The sequence below is a fragment of the Mytilus trossulus genome, chromosome 2, assembly GCF_036588685.1.
Source record: "Mytilus trossulus isolate FHL-02 chromosome 2, PNRI_Mtr1.1.1.hap1, whole genome shotgun sequence".
Lineage (NCBI taxonomy): Eukaryota > Metazoa > Mollusca > Bivalvia > Mytilida > Mytilidae > Mytilus > Mytilus trossulus.
Window position 1 is genome coordinate 35,026,860 of NC_086374.1, and position 20,555 is coordinate 35,047,414.

Genomic DNA, 20,555 nt, shown 5'->3' on the forward strand with positions numbered 1-20,555 from the left:
TAGAAATTGTGGAAGAGAAAAAAAGCATGAGATACCATTAATCTCAATATTTTTGACAGAATACAACCTTCGACAAGTTCAAGTTTTTAACCGGTCTTTAAAAAAAATGTGTTTTATTCTATCTGTGATGTTATGAAATGAGAAATATTTAGGTCTTGCCAACTTTCTGTGGAAAGACCTATTGATTTTGTTCTGATTATTTTTTTTTCTGCCGCCTAATTTTTTTCTTGTGGAGAATTGTTTCATAAGATGTTGTTTAGATTTTTGGAAATTGATATCGTATAGTTTAAACGCTTTAAAAACTGACAACTGCATAACCAAATACTTTACGTTGTAAGAGTTATCTCCCCAAACACTGTTTTTCTTGTGACCACTACTCCTTCGCAACCGTAAAAGATTTCGAAAAATTTATTTTACCAAATTGCTCGTTGCAACTTCAGGATTAGGATTTTAATTTCGACCGAAGCTAAACTAGGTCAAGGTCAAAGGTCAAGGTCATATTATGAATTTTGATTTCGTCTTATTTTCAAAAACTAAAATATATCGACAACATATTTTTACTAAATTGTTTATAGTTGCAACATGTCGTAACATTGAAATGTTGATTGTGAGGGTGAATTGACCTTAAATGGGAGTTTTCTCCCTTTTTATATTTAAAATAATGTCTAAAATGATATGACGCATTAACCATACATATAAAAGACCTAGGGTCTTTCGATTTGAGGTCCTTGGTTTAGGACCTTGAAATTAAGGTCAAGGTCATATGCCAATGTGACGTTCTAGATTATGACCTTTGCTTTAAATTCATATTTATACCTCATAAAGCCATATGAACTGACATTTAAAGTGAATTTCAACGTTTTCATATGAAAATATATTGTTAGTGGTGGAAAGACCTTCAATTGTTCTCTGGACAATTATTTTTTAATTTGACTTATATTTGTTTTACTGACCCTTGGTTTCAATTTTTTTTGTCCTTCTTTTTAAATTTTTGTAGTTTCCTATATTTTTTTTATTTTTCTCAGATAGACGAAATTAAGACGCCTATCCAAAAAGACTAATGGACAAAGATGATAACCATTACAGTTCATCGTATCAAGCATGAGTAAATCCCATACTATTTAGAAAATTGTGAACGGTCTCGTAATGACAAAATGTGAAACAATTGAATAATAAAAACAACAATCAAAATGAAAAAAGGCATTCAGCAAACAACGACTACTACTGCATTACTGTTTCCCGACTTTTTACAGACACACAAAGCATGTAAACTATGAGGCGGGTTTTTGAGACCTCAATCATTACCTAGCATTTAACAGTGGTGTGCGAAAAAAAACATTATTGTGTTTAACTCATACAACCTGTCGTTAAACTTTATTACCGAAACGTTACTGAGACAGGTAAATAAAAGGATGTCAGTCTAAACGAGGACTTCTTTATCCTAAGATTATATTAGTCTTATTTACCAAGGCTAGAGAAACTTAAACAAACGGCGAATATCACTTTCCTTCGGGTGAATATGCTGTTCTTTTCAAATTCCAATCCATATATAAATAAATACCATGATGATATCATTTATTACGGTTTTCACTTACGGATTGTATATCTTATTTGAAACGTGATACATCAAAGATCGGTGATATTTCAATTTTCATCTATATTATATATTTTCCAGACCATAGGAGTATTTTAAGATGATAAACAACGTCAGTACATAGAATCAATACTTCAAGATCATCGTGTTTTTTTTGGTAGTTTATACGGAATATTTATCACCAAGTTATTGGTATCTTCCGATGAACTTTTTTAGAAAAAGGACAAGACGTTCTTTGACCCCCGGTTAACCAAATTCTAGCATTTATTTTTGAAAAAAAAACCAAGAAAGGTTTTCAATTGAAGCTGGCAGATGACAAAACTTAAAAAAGGGAAAACAGAAAGTGAATATTGTGCAATTTACATGTTACTAGTTATGAATACCATTAGATAATTATTTGGCTTTTAAATTTCAATATTTGTAGAAATGCAATGTACTATATTGCATTATAGGAATAGACCTAACACTTTGAAATTTCATCATGTTTTTTTATGAATTCATCCCAAAACATGCTTCGAACTGGGTGAGCTGTGTTAACATCAATTGGGAAACATCAATTTTCATCCATAGAAAAACAAACCAAAAACAACATCAGCATTTTTTAGACATAATAAATGACCATTCATTACCAACTCGAAATGATAAAATATTTAATCTTGTGTTAACAAATTATTCAGCAATTATTGAAAAAAACTGAACCCATGCCATCATTACGAGAGGCAGACCATGATTGAATATATGAAGAATCTTTATTATCATTAAAAAGATGTCAAAGCAAGCCACGTTAAATATATATATATATGTGTATTAAAACGCAAACTGGTAGTAGAGGTAAAAGAGGGTATAGATGAACGTATTAAAAGATTATGCATAATTAGTTATCAAAGGTTCCAGGATTCTAATTTAGTACGCCAGACGCATTAGTGACGCTCTGATCAAAATAGTTATAAAGCCAAACAAGTACAAAGTTGAAAAGCATTGAGGACCCCGAATTCCAAAAAGTTGTGCGAAATATGGCTATGGTAAACTATTCATGTGATACGAAAATCCTTAGTTTTTCGAAAAATTCAAAGCTGTGTAACCGGAAATTTATAAAAATGAACATATAATTGATATTCATTTCAACACCGAAGTGCTGACTACTCGGCTGGTTATACCCTCGCGGACGACACGTACATCAGCAGTGGCATCGACCCATTGGTGTAAATAGTTATCAAAGGTACCTGGATTATAAGTTAGTACGCCAGACGCGCGTTTCGGCACTCAGATCAAAATAGTTATAAAGCCAAACAAGTACAAAGTTGAAGAGCATTGAGGATCCAAAATTCCCCAAAAAATGTGCCAAATACGGCTAAGGTAAGGATATTGAAGATACAAATACAATTTGGTTTACTAGTAAAAAATCTTTATAAAACATTATCTCTGAGAACACTTCACAGAAAATAATGAGATTCAGCAAAAATGTACCTTGGATAACAGACAATCTCAGAAGACAAATGAAAAAGTACAAGCAAAATATCAAAAGTATAAATTGAAAGGCAAAGGGAAACAAGACCAACTGAAAAAAAATCAAATTTATTCAAATAAGTTCTGTTTAAAGAATTCTTGATTATTTAACGAAAATTAAGTTAACGAGAAGTGTTATTGAATTTATCGATGGAACGGAATTCCGTAATTGGGTCTTTACTGAGTTTGACCTTAAACTAGTATTCAAAGCAATATAGAACAAGTGTGCTATTCAAGGGGCGCCATTGCCGTCGAAAAACATACAGACTTTCGATAAACGTTATTGCCGAAATATGCATTTATTGTCAAGCCGAAAATTTGCAGCTACATTAAACCTGTAAACAGTCTTAGAAGAGAAATGAAAAAGCACAGAGAAATATCAAAAGAAAAAATTGAAAGGCAAAGGGAAACAAGATCAACTCAAAAAATTCAAACACGAAATACAAAAGCAACAATGAAAATTTCCTTTAATAAAAATCTGTTCAGTTACACCAAAACACTAAAGTCATAAATCAATTGAAAGAAAAAACAATCCGGGTAACAAACTAAAACAGAAGAAACACATAAACTATAAGAGGAAAATAACGAAACAACAGAACACTTAAGTGCAACGAAAATCAAACGGCAATGCAACATATATAATACGTATTATTAAAAACAACTGTCATATTCCTGACATTGTATAGGAAATTTTAAGAAAAAAATGGTGGGTTGAACCTGGTTTTGTAATTAGCCAAATCTCGCGCTTTATGACAATGTTAAATAAACCGCTACCATACCACCCTTTAGAAAGAGGACTCACTTATGTCTGATTCAAAAGCAAAAGCTAATACTATATTATATGAAAAGTTAAAAAAAAAAAAAAAACATTCACACCTGTAACAGATGACAGAATACCAGATAAGGGCGTCAGTTTACATAGATATAGGAAGATGTGGTGTGAGTGCCAATGAGACAACTCTCCATCCAAATAACAATTTAAAAATTAAACCATTATAGGTTAAAGTACGGCCTTCAACACGGAGCCTTGGCTCACACCGAACAACAAGCTATAAAGGGTACATCCACAGATGCCTAACAGTGGCGGATCCAGAGGGAGGTTCCGGGGGGGTGCAGCCCCCCCCCCCCTTTATTTTTGCCGATCAATGCATTTGTATCGGGACATATGTTTTGCACCCCCCCTTTGCCCTGGGTTAGCACCCCCCCCCTTTCGAAAATTCCTGCATCCGCCCCTGCCTTATATTAGAATACGAAAACAGGGCAAAGAAAAGCTTCTAATCAACATCAATATCAACAAAGCAGTTTGGTCTAATCTCATCCATGGAAACATTTTAAAAAGAAAGTAAGACATCAATCATCTTCCAAACATCTCTGAACTCTGCAAAGATCCAAGTGTATATCCACCATTCATAAACGCCGACAACCGCGATCCTATAAACTATCGCCCAATATCATTAACATGCATCTGCTGAAAACTATGAGAACATGTTGTAAATAGTAATATAATGTATTATCGGTATTTTGTGCATTTTTCCTTTGAACTTTTTTGTGATATTTTTTTCAAATCATGCTATCCGTTTGGGATGGACCATTATCGCTAGAAACTAAGGAGGCACGTGGTGTTACTAATGAAATTGACAATGTCGTCATAGATAAAATAGCGATACACAGATTATCATTAATTGGTCATCTCAACGAGATTGATTTTCTCGCTTGAGCCGTGTCATCTCAACTCGATTGATTTTCTCGCTTGAGACGTGTCATATCAACTGGATTGCTTTTCTCGCTTTCGCTGTTACGGCTCAAGCGAGAAAATCAATCTCGTTGAGAAGATCAACAATAATCTAGAAACATCTAGAAAAAAATAAATCTTATATGACTTACAACTTAGTTTTCCGTCATTCCGTGCCTGTTTAACTCAGCTTTCATCATTTAGACCAGGTCTAGCAAATTATAATAATAAGATCTTTCAAACAAACATCATTAAAATGGAGTTTGCAAAAGCATTAACACCATCACCACATTAATAAAATCGATTTCTACGGTATAAATTGCAAAGTTCCATCTAAAATAATGAAACAAAAAAAATTCTTGGCTAACACTAGAAATAAAGATTACTAAGAAAAAGAGACAGGATATGTCAGAAGATAAAGTCAACAAAAACAGAGAATTAATTACTAGTAGATATTATCAAAAAGCACAAATCCTCAAAACACCAAGTGCAACACAAGCTAAGAACATCATACTGGAACTATATAGAAAATTTTATAAATGAAGACAGTAAACTGAAAGATAGTAAACCTAGCAAGAAATCTTTGTCATTTATAAAAAAAATCCAAGAAAAGTGAAAACATGGGTGTATCACCATAAAAGGTAAATGGTATAACAAAAACAAACCATCCAGATCAGGCTGAAGCACTAAACAATCAGTTTCACTCACCGTTTGCCACACCTTAACCTTTAAAATTATCACATATTGGTAAACTTAAATCATTAAATAATGGCAACAGTAGCATACCGATGTTCAAAACTCATAAATCGATAGAAAAAAAAACAAATCCAGGTCACAAACCAAAACCGAGAGAAATGCATTAAATATAAGAGAATGACGACACAACATTAAAATGTAACACATACAGAAACGAACTAAGCATTAGACAAAATCTGATGAGAATAACAAATATAACATCAAAACAATATACATGAATTTGGGAAAGAAAAGTACCGTGACACGTTTTATAATAATGTGAATTCACACTCAAATATAACAGGAAACAAAAGAAACACAACGTTAAAATGTAACACACACAGAAACGAACTATAATATTACAATGACCATCTTCCTGACTTTATACAGGACTTTTTTTTTAATCAACAGCACAAAAATCTGAAATGTAGCAAATAAACATCAGCCAATCAAAGAAAATAAGACACCAAGAAAAGTATACCAATATATGAAAGCACAATTTTGGAAACGAATTTATCATAAACAATCAATATAGGGCAGATATAAACAAAATGTGGAATGAATTTAAAGATAATATACATAAACTAACTAAAGAGCATATACTACAGAGAACAATTAAACATCAACATGGATACCCTTTGATAACCATAGAACTGTGTAGGATGATGAGGAAAAGGGACCGACTATACAAAAAAAAAAAACACAAAAAAAAACAGAAGTTAACGGGAAAAAATGATAACAACAAAAACCTGAAACATCTAGTACAGTAGAAACACGCAAATGCAACGGGAACTATGTATCAAACATAGTAGCACCGTATGATAACCCAAATCCAAAGATTTTTTTACTCGTTTTTAAAATACAATAGGAAAGAAACTGCTGGAGTTCCACCATTGAACCATTACCATAGAAGTAAGAGATCGTGCGAGACCCAATTCAATTGCCTGAAACATGTTTATTTACATGTATGCAATACCCTCGGAATGCTTTTTATTTTTTATTTTAAAGAAATAATATTTCCGGAGTTAGATGCTAGTTATAGAGAGTAATAAAATTGTGCAAAACACAAACAGATATAATAGTCCCGGACTTTGCAAAGGTATTTGATAAAGTACCCGGATTTATAAGTACCCGGCAACGTCAACTTTTATTTATCTGATGCGTTAAGCCTTTTTCAACTAATTGTTATGGTTCATTTTTAATGTTGTACTGTTATACCACTGTCCCAGGTTAGGGGGAGGGTTTGGATCCCGCTAACATGTTTAACCCCGCCAAATTATTGATGTATGTGCCTGCCCCAAGTTAGGAGCCTGTAATTCAGTGGTTGTCGTTTGTTTATGTGTTACATATTTGTTTTTCGTTCTTTTTTTTTTACATAAATAAGGCCGTTAGTTTTCTTGTTTGAATTGTTTTACATTGTCTTATCGGGGCCTTTTATGGCTGACTATGCGGTATGGGCTTTGCTCATTGTTGAAGGCCTTACGGTGACCTATAGTTGTTAATGTTTGTGTCATTTTGGTTTTTTGTGGATAGTTGTCTCATTGGCAATCATACCACATCCTTCTTTTTTATATTAGCCATCTACGCCTGCTACACAAGCTCAGACACTATGTGATAAGAGGGAGACATCGCTAATAGATCACAGCATTTTTAGACAACAGAACACAGGCAGTTGTACTGGGAAATAAGTATTCGGACAAAGCGGGCGTCACATCTAGAGTACAACAGAGGAAGTTCACTTGGACCTGCCCTTGTCTAAATTTTTATCAATGATATCACTAATAACTTACATATAGTCAACAATCCACCTGTTTGCTGATGATTGCACCGTCTACCGGCAGATAAGAACTATCAAAGATCAAGCCATCCTACAAAAAGATCTGACAATAGAAATGGAAAACGGAATTTAATGTCAGCAAAATGTAACGTGATGCTTCTAACACGATCTAAAACGCTAGTAAAAAAAAATATCACATGCACGGGAAAAAAACGAGAAGCAGTCACAGACTTAAAATACTTGGGACTTGCCATCAAAGATGATCTAAGCAGGAACTTACACATAAACAACATTGTAGCCAGTGTAAATCAAGCACAAGGGATGACCAGCAGACACACAAAAATAGCACCACAGCAAACAAAAACCAATGCTGTCAACTCACTAGTAAGACCAAAGGTATAATACAGGGCAGCCATATTGGACCCCTATACGCAAGAAACATAGACAAAATAGAGCGAGTAAAAAGAAGAGCAGCTCGCTGTATATTTTCAACTACCAGTACTACAGTAACAAATCAAGTGTCACAAGCATGATAAGCAAGTTTAACTGGATACTCTATACCAAAGAAGAGTGAACATCAGATTATGCCTTTTTTTAGTAGCAATTCCAACAGTTACTTGATTTCATTAAACAGAGCATCTAGTTAAAACATATTTATTTAGAGTGGATTGGGAAACAAATTTTGGAACTTATATTAATCCCTTTCCACTTTGCGGGTGCGAGTGCTGCCTTGTAGCGGCATTAGCCTACTCTTTTTCGAAATCTACAAGGGTGTCTTTAACGTGCAGGAGATATGGCTCTCTCTTAACACGGGTCAGCCATTTATCGTCCCCTTCCGACGGATTATCATCGTTTCCTTTTTGAAGGATGGCTTGATCTTTGAGAGTTCCTGAAATTTTCATCCCAAACAGAACATCTAGACACTACAATGCCATGGCAAACACAATCTTCAGCCCAAGACACGAGTACTTCAAATGATCATTCTTTCCAAGAACAGTAGTAGCCTGGAATAAATTACCGGAATCGATAGTGAAAGTTCCCACTACTGAAGCTTTCAAGACACTTGTTACTTAGATGATGGAATGTTGTTACTACAAATACAGCTAATATTTTATAGGCAATAATAGTGTATTGACTTGACATATCAACGATATAAGCTTTCCTACACCAACTGTACAGCATGCACCGTATTTTCCTTCTTTTTTTTTTTATCTTTGATCTTTTATTATAAATAGACATTACCTGAGCAACTCACGTAGGGATCAAGTATTGAGTTCAACTATTATATCAAAGAAGAAGAAGAAGAAGAAGACCATAGGAGGAACAAAATAAGAAGCATTATGTAGTTATTATATAGACATCAAATATATTGGTCTGGTAGTTAACTACATGGAAACTACAAATAGCTCACATCTGACCACATATCTATTTTAACTTGGGACATATTGATTGGTCAACATCAAGCACAATACCAGGCAAACCTTACATACAACTTCACCAAAATCTCTTAGATATAATGAATGACACAAACCTACATCAAATTGTCAATACACCAACAAGAAATTACCGTATACTAGATCTAATAATGATTAGTAACCCAACATATATCAACAAAGTAACCACACTACCACCAATAGGTTCAAGCGACTATGATATTGTCTATGCCGAAGCAGACATCTGGCTTAAGAGAATAAGAGAAACTCCACAAAAAGTATAAAAGTATAACAAAGCCAACTGGGACGAAATTAAACTTGACATAGGTAACATCTACAAAACAATCATTGACAACTATGATTCTCTTAACACTAATGAGCTATGGGAATTATTTAAAACCAAACTCATCAGCTCTGTCGAAAAACATAATCCATCTAAGATCCTACAAAACAAACATCGACTACCGTGGATATCTGATAAATTAAGACGTCAAATTAACAAGAAAAACATTTTTTTAAATCCTTAATTTTTAACAAATCTTACAACACTGGTATTACACCTAACGACTGGAAACACGCTAGAGTCGCACCAGCATATAAAAAAGGGGATAAGTATAAACCGGTCAATTATAGACCTATCTCATTCACTTGTATTTGCTGCAAGTTAATGGAACACATAGTAACATCACATATTATGAAACATCTCGATTCAAATAACATCTTGTACGACCTTCAACATGGCTTTCGGCACTCTCGATCTTGTGAGACACAACTTCTCTCCTTCATCCAAGAACTTCAATCCACAAACAATTCAAATACACAAACAGACCTTGTAATAATGGACTTTGCGAAAGCCTTTGATAAAGTTCCTCATCGTCACTTTCTATACAAATTACACTATTTTGGTATAAATGGAAACACTTTAAATTGGATTTCTGCATTTCTCTCCGATCGAACCCAGACAGTTGTTCTGGATGGAAGATCATCAAGCACAGTCCCAGTCACCTCTGGGGTTCCTCAAGGTACTGTCTTCGGTCCAGTCTTATTCTTGGCGTATATCAACGACCTTCCAGACTACCTTACACATAGCAAACTAAGACTATTTGCTGATGACAGTAGCATATACATGCCAGTTAAATCCCAGAGTGACTGCCTAAAACTGCAAGCTGATCTTGACGCAGCTGCAAAATGGGAAGATGACTGGCTGATGGCCTTCCACCCAGACAAGTGTAATGTTCTCTCTGTAACAACTAAACGTCAACCTTTACAACATAATTACACTCTTCATAATCATATTCTAGAAACTGTTACATCTGCTAAGTACTTGGGCATCATATTACAATCAAACCTTAAATGGGACAAACACATAGATGACAATATCTCAAAAGCCAACAAAACTCTTGGCTTCCTTCGAAGAAACCTGAAAACATCTAATCAAAACATTAAGAGCCAGGCAAACCAAGCACTTGTTCGTCCCAAACTCGAATACACTTGCTCAGTTTGGGACCCCCACACTTCAGAATCTATTTCAAGATAGAGATGGTCTAAAGGCGAGCTGCTCGGTATGCCTGCAACAGGTATCATAATACTAGTAGTGTATCAAACATGCTGAACACACTAAACTGGCCTATTTTAATACAACGCAGACTGCGTGCACGACTGGTTATGATGTACAAGATCACACATCATCTTGTTGCTATACCATCTAGCCCAATTCTCATTCCATCAGACTCCAGAACCAGAAAACACCATTCTCACACCTTCAGACACATTTATACATCAAAAGACTCGTACAGATTTTCATTTTTCCCATACACAAAAAAATCCACTATTATTTAAAAACGTCATCTTCTGTACATAGTTTTAATCACTACATCTGTTCTTTGCACCGTTCACGGTAAATAAATAAAATATTAACTTAATTTTAATAAATAGGCCACAGGCACGTGTTTCTATCCATTGGAAGAACCACTATCAACGTATTTTTAGGAGAAGCTCGTAAATATACATTGATAGTGGTTCTTCCAATGGATAGAAACAAGTGCCTGTGAAATAGGCCACGTATGCACCAGTTATTAATCATCTTTATTCAGATGGAAAACTGGAAAACTTAAAGAAGAAGATCTCAAACCATGGATTTGAATAGCACATATACGATGTACGGATATTATTATTTATCCATTAAACGAATTTGACAAAACTATTCAATGATGTTGAAGGATCATTCTCTCTGCAAAAATGTCCACGTCCGCTTTCATCGGCATGCTCGACTAGGCTGTAGTCTGTTTGAAAATGACGATTGAATCGCAATCTTTTTGGAAGTTTGAGTTTGCGCAAAACTTCTGTCAAAATCTGTTTCCGGTTCTCACAAAACTGGTATCCAAGATTTTCCAGCAACTAATATTTAAAGAAAAATTGCTTTTTGAAGAGAAGAAGCTACAGAAATTTTGCTCTTGGTAAGTCAGAATGTAGTCCAATCTGCCTATTAATTTGACTAGGTGCAGAACATTGTATATTGGGTAAAACGATTATTTTCATAACCGGCGAAGTAGTTCGTCTAATGACTCAGATGCATTATAATAACACAAAAAGTCAATAGATAAAGCTTTAGATCCTGAAAAAGGTCCTGCCCCTTCTGTTAAAGATACACTATGATCATCATCATCATGATCAATTATGAATTTGTCACAGAACAGCACAATTTCATTACGTTGCAGTACAGATACCTAGGAATCAAAAGGGTTGGTAAAGTCTTTTGTAATTAATACAATACAAGACAAAATACGGAATATTACTGCCTATGGAAGCTTCTGTATTAATATGTATAGCTTACTTATGGACCCCACCTTCTGTGTCTTGGCATAGAGGTATACATTACATTATCCAAAATGAACAGTTGATGCTTGATGGGAATTGTCAATTGGATACTGATATGGCACAACATGCTACTTGATGACATACAATGTACATGTACAACTGTATAAAGAAGTGACTGGCGGCAGAGCTTATATGGACTACAAACTGGGTTCTCTGAAGACTTATTCATGGCCAGTTTAAGGCCCTCATGGCTGACCCTTGTGCAGAAAATCCAGCTTCTTTCAAAAACTTTATTATAAGAATAGATCCAAATTCGATTCAAGAACTGCTACATGTACATGACCTTCGTCTGACAATTACTAATACAAATGTAACACAACCAGGTATTGGCCTGATGGTCAGACCAATGAATTATTTAACCAAACAAAACAAAAAAAATAATCGATTCACTTGATGTCATAAACATGGTAAAGAAAGTATTAATAACAAGAAATTGTTAACAGTGGAGACAATGGGGCGATTCATACTATTCCGAATCAAACCGTTCTTTTTACTCGTACCAACCGTTAATTATACCATAGCAAACCACTATTTATCTGCAATACATACTACACTGACACATGTTGTTTTGTATTAAACTGTCTCTCTGCGTATTTAATCATGTTTTATTGTTCAAATCTTTTTTATCCATATGTCGCCAAATTGAAATGACACATAACTTTCCTACTTCACCAAGAGTGGTAAAAACCTGGAATCCCATAATCATATGTGCATACACCCATTGTGGATCTGTATTATAGCCATATCAGACAAGAGAAAATGCATTTCTGGGATCTTCTGTGAGATTTGATCCAAAGACTAGTTAATGTTAAACTGCTGAGGACTGATTCATGAATGTCATCTTGGACTGTTTCCAATTAGGTCTACATGTATGCCAGTTAAATATATCCACAATTGCATGTCCAGACGGCAGAAGCAGATTGCTCCCTTTTGTATGAAAATTTGGTTGATTACATAGCTGCAATGGAAATCACTGAAGCAATACTAGAGCAGGTCCCCTCTTAAGCAGTCAGTGTCCCTATATTTTTGGCCAACAAGTGTTGTTGCAATCCCTACAGTTTTATTACTTCCTTGAAAATAGCTCTAAAAGTAATAAGTTTTAATAAGTAAATTTGCAATTCAAGCCAATTGTATACAACATGGTTACATTTTTACCATAAGTTTGAGATGCAAATGTGTGAGGTATTTGATTATTTTTTTGCTCCATGTTGAAGGCCTCACTGGCTGACTTTGATATGAAGAACATCAATTGAAGTTATATTACTTTTCATCACAAAGGAAATTTCTGTATCAACAGCATGTAGTTTTCCAGGACAAATCTGTCTAGAAGAAATAAGAGATTTAATGATTTGAAGATAAATTAAAGATTATTTTTCACTGATTTTATGTGCATATCTACATGTATACAAATGCGCACCTATTTTTGAAAAAATATCCAACCAGTTATATTTCAGATTATGGATGGATAAAAGATATATGTATTATTCTAACATGACGTCCTTCAAACGATTTGAGTACACACCCGTGGTAAAATATGAATATATTGGTTGGGCTGTTCCGATTGTACTCCCACGTCACATGATTGTTTATGAATGAAGTACACGACGTCATAGAATAATGACGTGATAATTTAAGCATTTTACAGGAAAATACACGCTTCTGATACCGAAAATCATCACAACAAAAAAACGTAAACAAACGATGCTAAAATGTGGTATAAGCACTTTTTTTTATATACATAGAAGATATATAGGTAAATTATCATTAAAATTCATCCAAATTTATCTAAATATGTTATTGTAAATAGTTTGAGCATGTCACTTATTCTGTTTCCTCCGTTCTTTACCGCCAATCTAAAAGTGCGTTAATTTATGGGAACGTCAAATATTTGCCTCCACCTAGAACGCTTCGATTCAAAAGAATTGCCGTATTTGTCTTATTAGAATCGAAATAATTCATGGGGGCTTGAATATATCTAAATTTTACCACGGGTTGTCCCTTTATGCCGATATTTTACCCCTCGCTATCGCTCAGGGTAAAATATTTGTCATAAAGGGCCAACCTGTGGTAAAATCACGATATATTCAAGCCCCCATGAATTATTTCTTAATTTTTTTCATTTTCGGTTCATTATCAAGAAATCCAAGTAGAATGACAAATTTTGCTGGAATCATCATTAGACTCTCGAGTGATTACCCCATTTGTCCTCTTTTTGACAATGTTATTATGCAGTTAAGCTGCATTATGCGAGCACCCTAGATTTGTGTTCTAACTAATAAATGCTGAAATACTTGTCATTGTTATTATCTAGCTGACTACATTTTGTACTATGTAATACATTTCAACTTAAATATAGTTTTGGGTAAAAACTAAAAAATATCGAGAGAAACTGCAAAAAGAAAAATGATCAGCAATACAATACCAAAAAAAAAAGACATTTATGTCACAAATTCTCTTCTAGTCCACAATCTTGACAATTTATGGGAGTGTTGATAGTTTTAAATTTTTTATGTGCAAATAACTACATTTGTACATGTTCAATGATGTTGTATGTGAGAAACACAGGCTCTCTAGAGTCTCTTGTTGCTTTTGATATTTGAAAGCATTGTTTGCTAAGTCTATGGTGTCAAAATCTTTGAAGTAGATAAATTTCATGGCTTTTGCTACAACTACAACATAAAATAATTCTATATACACCCATTCATATACATTTATACATGTATTGGTATATATATGTAGCTTTTTAAAAGTTTTTTCACAAACTTCTGCTTAACAGGAACTTTAGATTCTAATCATATCAATGATTCTACACTAAATGTAAATCTCTGCAGGGATTTGTCAGTAAGATTTTTGTGGTAGCTTTAACATGTGCATAGATTATAAGAGGTAATTGGAAATGTGCAGCAAGATGCACTAAACAATTTCAAGTAGAATTTTGATTTCATCTGAAGTTTGAAGGGATAATTATCTTTAGATTTCTTTTGATAAAATATATTGAAATTTTCTGTATTTTGTCAACAAGAAAGCTGCAACAAAAACTCATGTGCATGGTCAGATTTACATCATGCACATTGTTATATATTAGATATATATACATGTATTTGTTTAACCTGATACAGCATACTAAGTTACATTCAGCCTAGTATTAAGTTTCGATGATTTACTGAAGTGTAACACATAATGTGTAATACTTGTATAAATTTAGTGATTATCATCATTCTATATAAGGGTTTCATTAGAACATTCAAAGGTTTGTTTGCTTCACTAGAATTTGATGAATCAGGGTTTCATTGCAGGAAGTATGGATCTCTTGTAATGCTGAGGATCTTTTTTTTATTATCTTTTGGTTATTATTGTCTGTTGTTGTATTATTGATTTTATGTATTCTCTGTTAAGTCATATATACAATCAGATTTCAGAAAAAAGTTTTACATATATAGGTAGATATGGAGTAAAAATGAGGCTTTCAACGCTAAAATTTTAGGTACAATATATAGATTACCACATGAGATAAAAGATGAAGATTTTCTTTCAATACAAGTTTACCTTTAAAGTGTTATATGTGTTACATACTGTTTAGTGGCTTATAAATGGTTTAAGGTTTGTTTTTTCCCCTCTTTCAACATGTTGCTGGGGAGATTAATATTTATACCAAGCAGTCCTGTTGTCCATTTAGTCTTGTTAGTGCTCTCACATGTACAATTATTGGCTGACTTTTATGAAACTTTTATCATAGGTTAACTTAAGCAATGTCTTGAACCAGTTGGAAAATCAGTGCTGTTCAATTATTTTTAAATGAGTTATGCCCCTTGGCTACATACAGTATAATAGAGAAAATTGCATCATTAGCAATTTTTATTTATGACCCCTGTACCTTGGATACTGTGGATTCATTGATTTTTGTCAGGACCAATTTTCTTGGATTGAGGAAAACTTATAAGTTCGTGGATAATTAATTTCCTGATTCTGGCAAAGTTTACTTTCCTTAGAAAATTTATATTTCATTGAACATTTAAATTGGTGGTTCCCCTTATACGTACAAAATCCATGGATATTGGTATCCAACTTATATAAGTGAATTCATTGAAGATAAAATATGTGCAATGCATGGTGACATTATACTCTTTACTTTTATTTATTCTTCCCAACAGGATATTTTCTTGATTGTCTTACCAGTATTTGCAATACTAGCAAACCTCTTGTGAATGTCATACAGATTTCTAGACAGTTGATCTCTTTAATATATAAACAACCCATTGGTGGCCATCGGCTGTTTTCTGCCCTTTGGTTGGGTTGTTGTCTTTTTGACACGTTCCCCATTTCAATTCTCAATTTTATTCTGCTCAAATCACATAGTGTTGAATACATTTAAGTTATTGAATCATTTTAAATGTAAATCATTGCATCATTGAAAACAGTATATATGATATCTCTAGGTGTCTTTTTTGGTTTATTTGTTTTGTTTGGTTGCTGCCTTCCCCTACCCCTGTAACAAAAAGCAGTCAAAAGGTATTATCAAAAGTATGGATCAAATGTTTTTACAACTTAGAAGATTTGTAAGTATGTATATTTTGAAGACCACTTACATTCCTAACTTCATGTCTGTAGCTCAGGATAGTGAAGTTTACACAGATTTATATAAACCTGATAAAAATAGTTTAAATTACTTTGAAATCAACAGTGGTATAATTTGTAAATGAAACATATCAGTTATTCTGTCACAATCTCCAGAGGAGCATTTCATATAGATGGAGGTAGAATCCGTCTGAAATCAACAACTCGTTAAGCATCATCAGGTGATTTGTACTAATGATAAAATATACAGGTAATATTTCAGTTGCCAAGTAGCAACAAGGTGATGGATCTAACTTTGCCTTTTATCTAGTCTTATTGTTTGTGTGTTCGTTGTTTACCGGAGATCCTTTTCTGACATTCTTTTGAAGTTGGGAATTACACGTTGCATCTAATGAAGGTAAGATTGTCTGAAAAAAAGCAAATGGCATCAGAATTCTATTATTCAGGGAAATTATGTTGCAGTTGTGCCAATAAATGGATAATGATCTATATTGAATTTACTTTATATGTCTATATCATCGTTTATATATCAAATCAGTTGTTTTACCTGTACATGTACAAAGTATTTATTTCTAAAATCTGTAATTGTCATTCACGTCTTTGTTTCAAGAAATTAAAATCAAAGTGGACATGTAGGGTTAGAAGTTTTGCTACTAAAAAAGGGTAACACTAGTACTTAAAAAATAAGGAGATGCAGTATGATTGCTTTAATGAGACAAATATCCAATTGAGTCCAAATGAAAATATTTAATAGTGAAATAGTGTAATAATTGTATATTTTATGAAAATTTGAAATAATACAACTACTGCTGTCTATAATGACTTGCAGAATTGCATGCACATAAATTGTTTCATGCATTTTGAAGCAGTAAAACAGCACACCTCCTGGTGCGGGAGTTTCTTGCTGCATTGAAACCCATTGGTGGCCTTCAGCTGATGTTTTCTATTTGGTTGGGTTGTTGTCTCTTTCACACATTCCCCATTTCCATTTTCAATTTTACATACATCTATTACATTTTACTAATTTCTAGTCTGTATATATATGCCTTCTTTTTTTTTTGGGGGGGGGGGGGGGGGGGTGGATGAAAAGCAAAACAAACCATTGCAGAAGATCTCATTATTTTAAATTTGTACCATGACCTGAAACTTTACTAGGAATGAATTGTGTGTTCTTCATTTTTAAAGTTTAAGTTTCTTCAAAATGCAAGAACATGTGTACTATCTATTGAAATCAACCATAATCTAGTTTGGGGTTACCTATCTTCAAAGATTCTGACCTTTAGAGAAAACAGGAACTAGTATTCACATGTTGTACAACTTTAAAAGTTTGTTAGTTTACTATTCCTACTTTCCTATTGTTATGTTGTATTGTATTTTAAGTTTTCTATCGCACACCTGTTGCTATACTTTATGTATTTATGAACTGTGTACTTTAACTTATTAATTGAAGTCTTACAACTTCCTTCTCTCTAATATACAGTTCATGTAACACCTTATTAATTTTGGAGAATAATTGTAGACTATTAAACTGTATCGCTAATGATCTGAAAACTTAGGAAGGGAAATGGTAGAAAAGTTGATAATTTGATCCTGTATACATATGATTAAATAATCAAAAACTTTACAAGTAGATCACACCCCAAGTTTTTCACTGTAGAAAATTTATGAATGATTTAAATGGTACGATTTAATACTTCAGTAAGTCTTTGGTGACCCCTGTTAACTGATAAAAACGTCTTATATAATGTCTACCTATTGACAGGTTTAAAGATATATGCTACTTTGTATATTTATGCATTTTGTCAAATTGTACAGTGGAATCATGCTAAGTTTAGATTTAAGTCAAAGAGATATACTGAGAGTATGTGAAAACTTGACACTTATGGTATGACTATATCTCTCTACATGGGTGAGAAGTCCAATTGTCTGTAACAGTTCAAGCTGATATGTATAGAAATTGAAATGCTTGGTTATTCTAATGGTGTATTTATATTTACTTTATATCAATTGTGTGGAATGTGCCTCATTTTTATACGACCGCAAATTTTGAAAAAAATTTCGTCGTATATAGCTATCACGTTGGCGTCGTCGTCGTCGTCGTCGTCGTCGTCGTCGTCGTCCGAATACTTTTAGTTTTCGCACTCTAACTTTAGTAAAAGTGAATAGAAATCTATGAAATTTTAACACAAGGTTTATGACCATAAAAGGAAGGCTGGTATTGATTTTGGGAGTTTTGGTCCCAACATTTTAGGAATTAGGGGCCAAAAAGGGCCCAAATAAGCATTTTCTTGGTTTTCGCACTATAACTTTAGTTTAAGTTAATAGAAATCTATGAAATTTTGACACAAAGTTTATGACCACAAAAGAAAGGTTGGGATTGATTTTGGGAGTTTTGGTTTCAACAGTTTAGGAATAAGGGGCCAAAAAAGGGCCCAAATAAGCATTATTCTTGGTTTTCGCACAATAACTTTAGTTAAAGTAAATAGAAATCAATGAAATTTGAACACAATGTTTATGACCACAAAAGGAAGGTTGGTATTGATTTTGGGAGTTTCGGTCCTAACAGTTTAGGAATTAGGGGCCAAAAAGGGACCCAAATAAGCATTTTTCTTGGTTTTAGCACCATAGCGTTAGTATAAGTAAATAGAAATCTATGAAATTTAAACACAAGGTTTATGACTATGAAAGGAAGGTTGGTATTGATTTTGGGAGTTTTGGTCCCAACAGTTAAGGAAAAAGGGGCCCAAAGGGTCCAAAATTAAACTTTGTTTGATTTCATCAAAATTGAATAATTGGGGTTCTTTAATATGCCGAATCTAACTGTGTAAGTAGATTCTTAATTTTTGGTCCCGTTTTCAAATTGGTCTACATTAAGGTCCAAAGGGTCCAAAATTAAACTTAGTTTGATTTTAACTAAAATTGAAACCTTGGGGTTCTTTGATATGCTGAATCTAAAAATGTACTTAGATTTTTGATTATTGGCCCAGTTTTCAAGTTGGCCCAAATCGAGGTCCAAAATTAAACATTGTTTGATTTCATCAAAAATTGAATAATTGGGGTTCTTTGATATGCCAAATCTAACTGTGTATGTAGATTCTTAATTTTTGGTCCAGTTTTAAAATTGGTCTAAATTAAAGTGCAAAGGGTCCAAAATTAAACTAAGTTTGATTTTAACAAAAAATAAATTCTTGGGCCTCTTTGATATGCTGAATCTAAACATGTACTTAGATTTTTGATTATGGGCCCAGTTTTCAAGTTGGTCTAAATCAGGATCTAAAATTATTATATTAAGTATTGTGCAATAGCAAGTCTTTTCAATTGCACAGTATTGTGCAATGGCAAGAAATATCTAATTTCACAATATTGTGAAATAGCAAATTTTTTTTTAATTAAGAGTTATCTTTCTTTGTCCAGTATAGTAAGCAAGAAATATCTGCAAGAATTTTTTTTAATTGGAGTTATCTTTCTTTGTCCAGAATCAACTTAAATCTTTGTTATATACAATATACAATGTATATTCACTTTTTACTACCAACTGATAAATTTAAATAATCTTTACCATTCAGTGATAACAAGCAGTTTTTTACATCTTAATATTTTATGATGTATTTAAATGAGTAGTAATTGTTGCAAACTCCATTAGAATATTTTAATTGAGATTAGTTTTGGAATAAGGGAAAGGGGGATTTGATTAAAAAATTGGGTTCAATTTTTCTCATTTGAAATTTCATAAATAAAAAGAAAATTTCTTCAAACATTTTTTTGAGAGGATTAATATTCAACAGCATAGTGAATATCTCAAAGAGAAAACACAAACAAATTTTGAGTTCATTTGAATACATTCATTCTGTGTCAGAAACCTATGCTGTGTCAACTATTTAATCACAATCCAAGTTTAGAGCGGAATCCAGCTTGAATGTTGTGTCCATACTTGCCCCAACCGTTCAGGGTTCAACCTCTGCGGTCGTATAAAGCTACGCCCTGCGGAGCATCTGGTTAAAACTTTTACACAGGATTTCTACACAAGTTATACAAAAGTTATCAGCTTCATTCTTATTTTCAATTTTTCAGTTTAAAAATTTGTGCTTGGTTGGGTTCACTCTGTTCAACATATTTAATCCTCTCTTTTGGAACTGTCAGAATAATCTGTCATAGAGCTTTTCTATTGGTGTCTGAAAAGTGGTTCTAGAAGAGAATTATCAGGATGTTACAAGAAAAAAGTAAAAGCAGGATCTAGGGAAGAACTGTCCAAGTCGGTTAAAACATATAAAAGGGTATACATTGAACTATTCTAAACTCTTTAGTGAAAAACAAGCTATTTCAGAA

At 33.3% G+C, this 20,555-nt stretch overlaps 1 protein-coding gene across 1 annotated transcript in view; it reads left to right on the forward strand.

The window, feature by feature from the left end:
- Positions 1-11,111: 11,111 nt before the first annotated feature.
- LOC134707079 (unconventional myosin-Ia-like) overlaps positions 11,112-20,555 on the forward strand; it is a 69,656-nt gene continuing 60,212 nt past the window's right edge. Inside the window, exon 1 of the mRNA XM_063566570.1 lies at positions 11,112-11,233. The gene's annotated coding sequence lies outside the window, so the exon portion shown is untranslated. The remainder of the gene's footprint in view (positions 11,234-20,555) is intronic.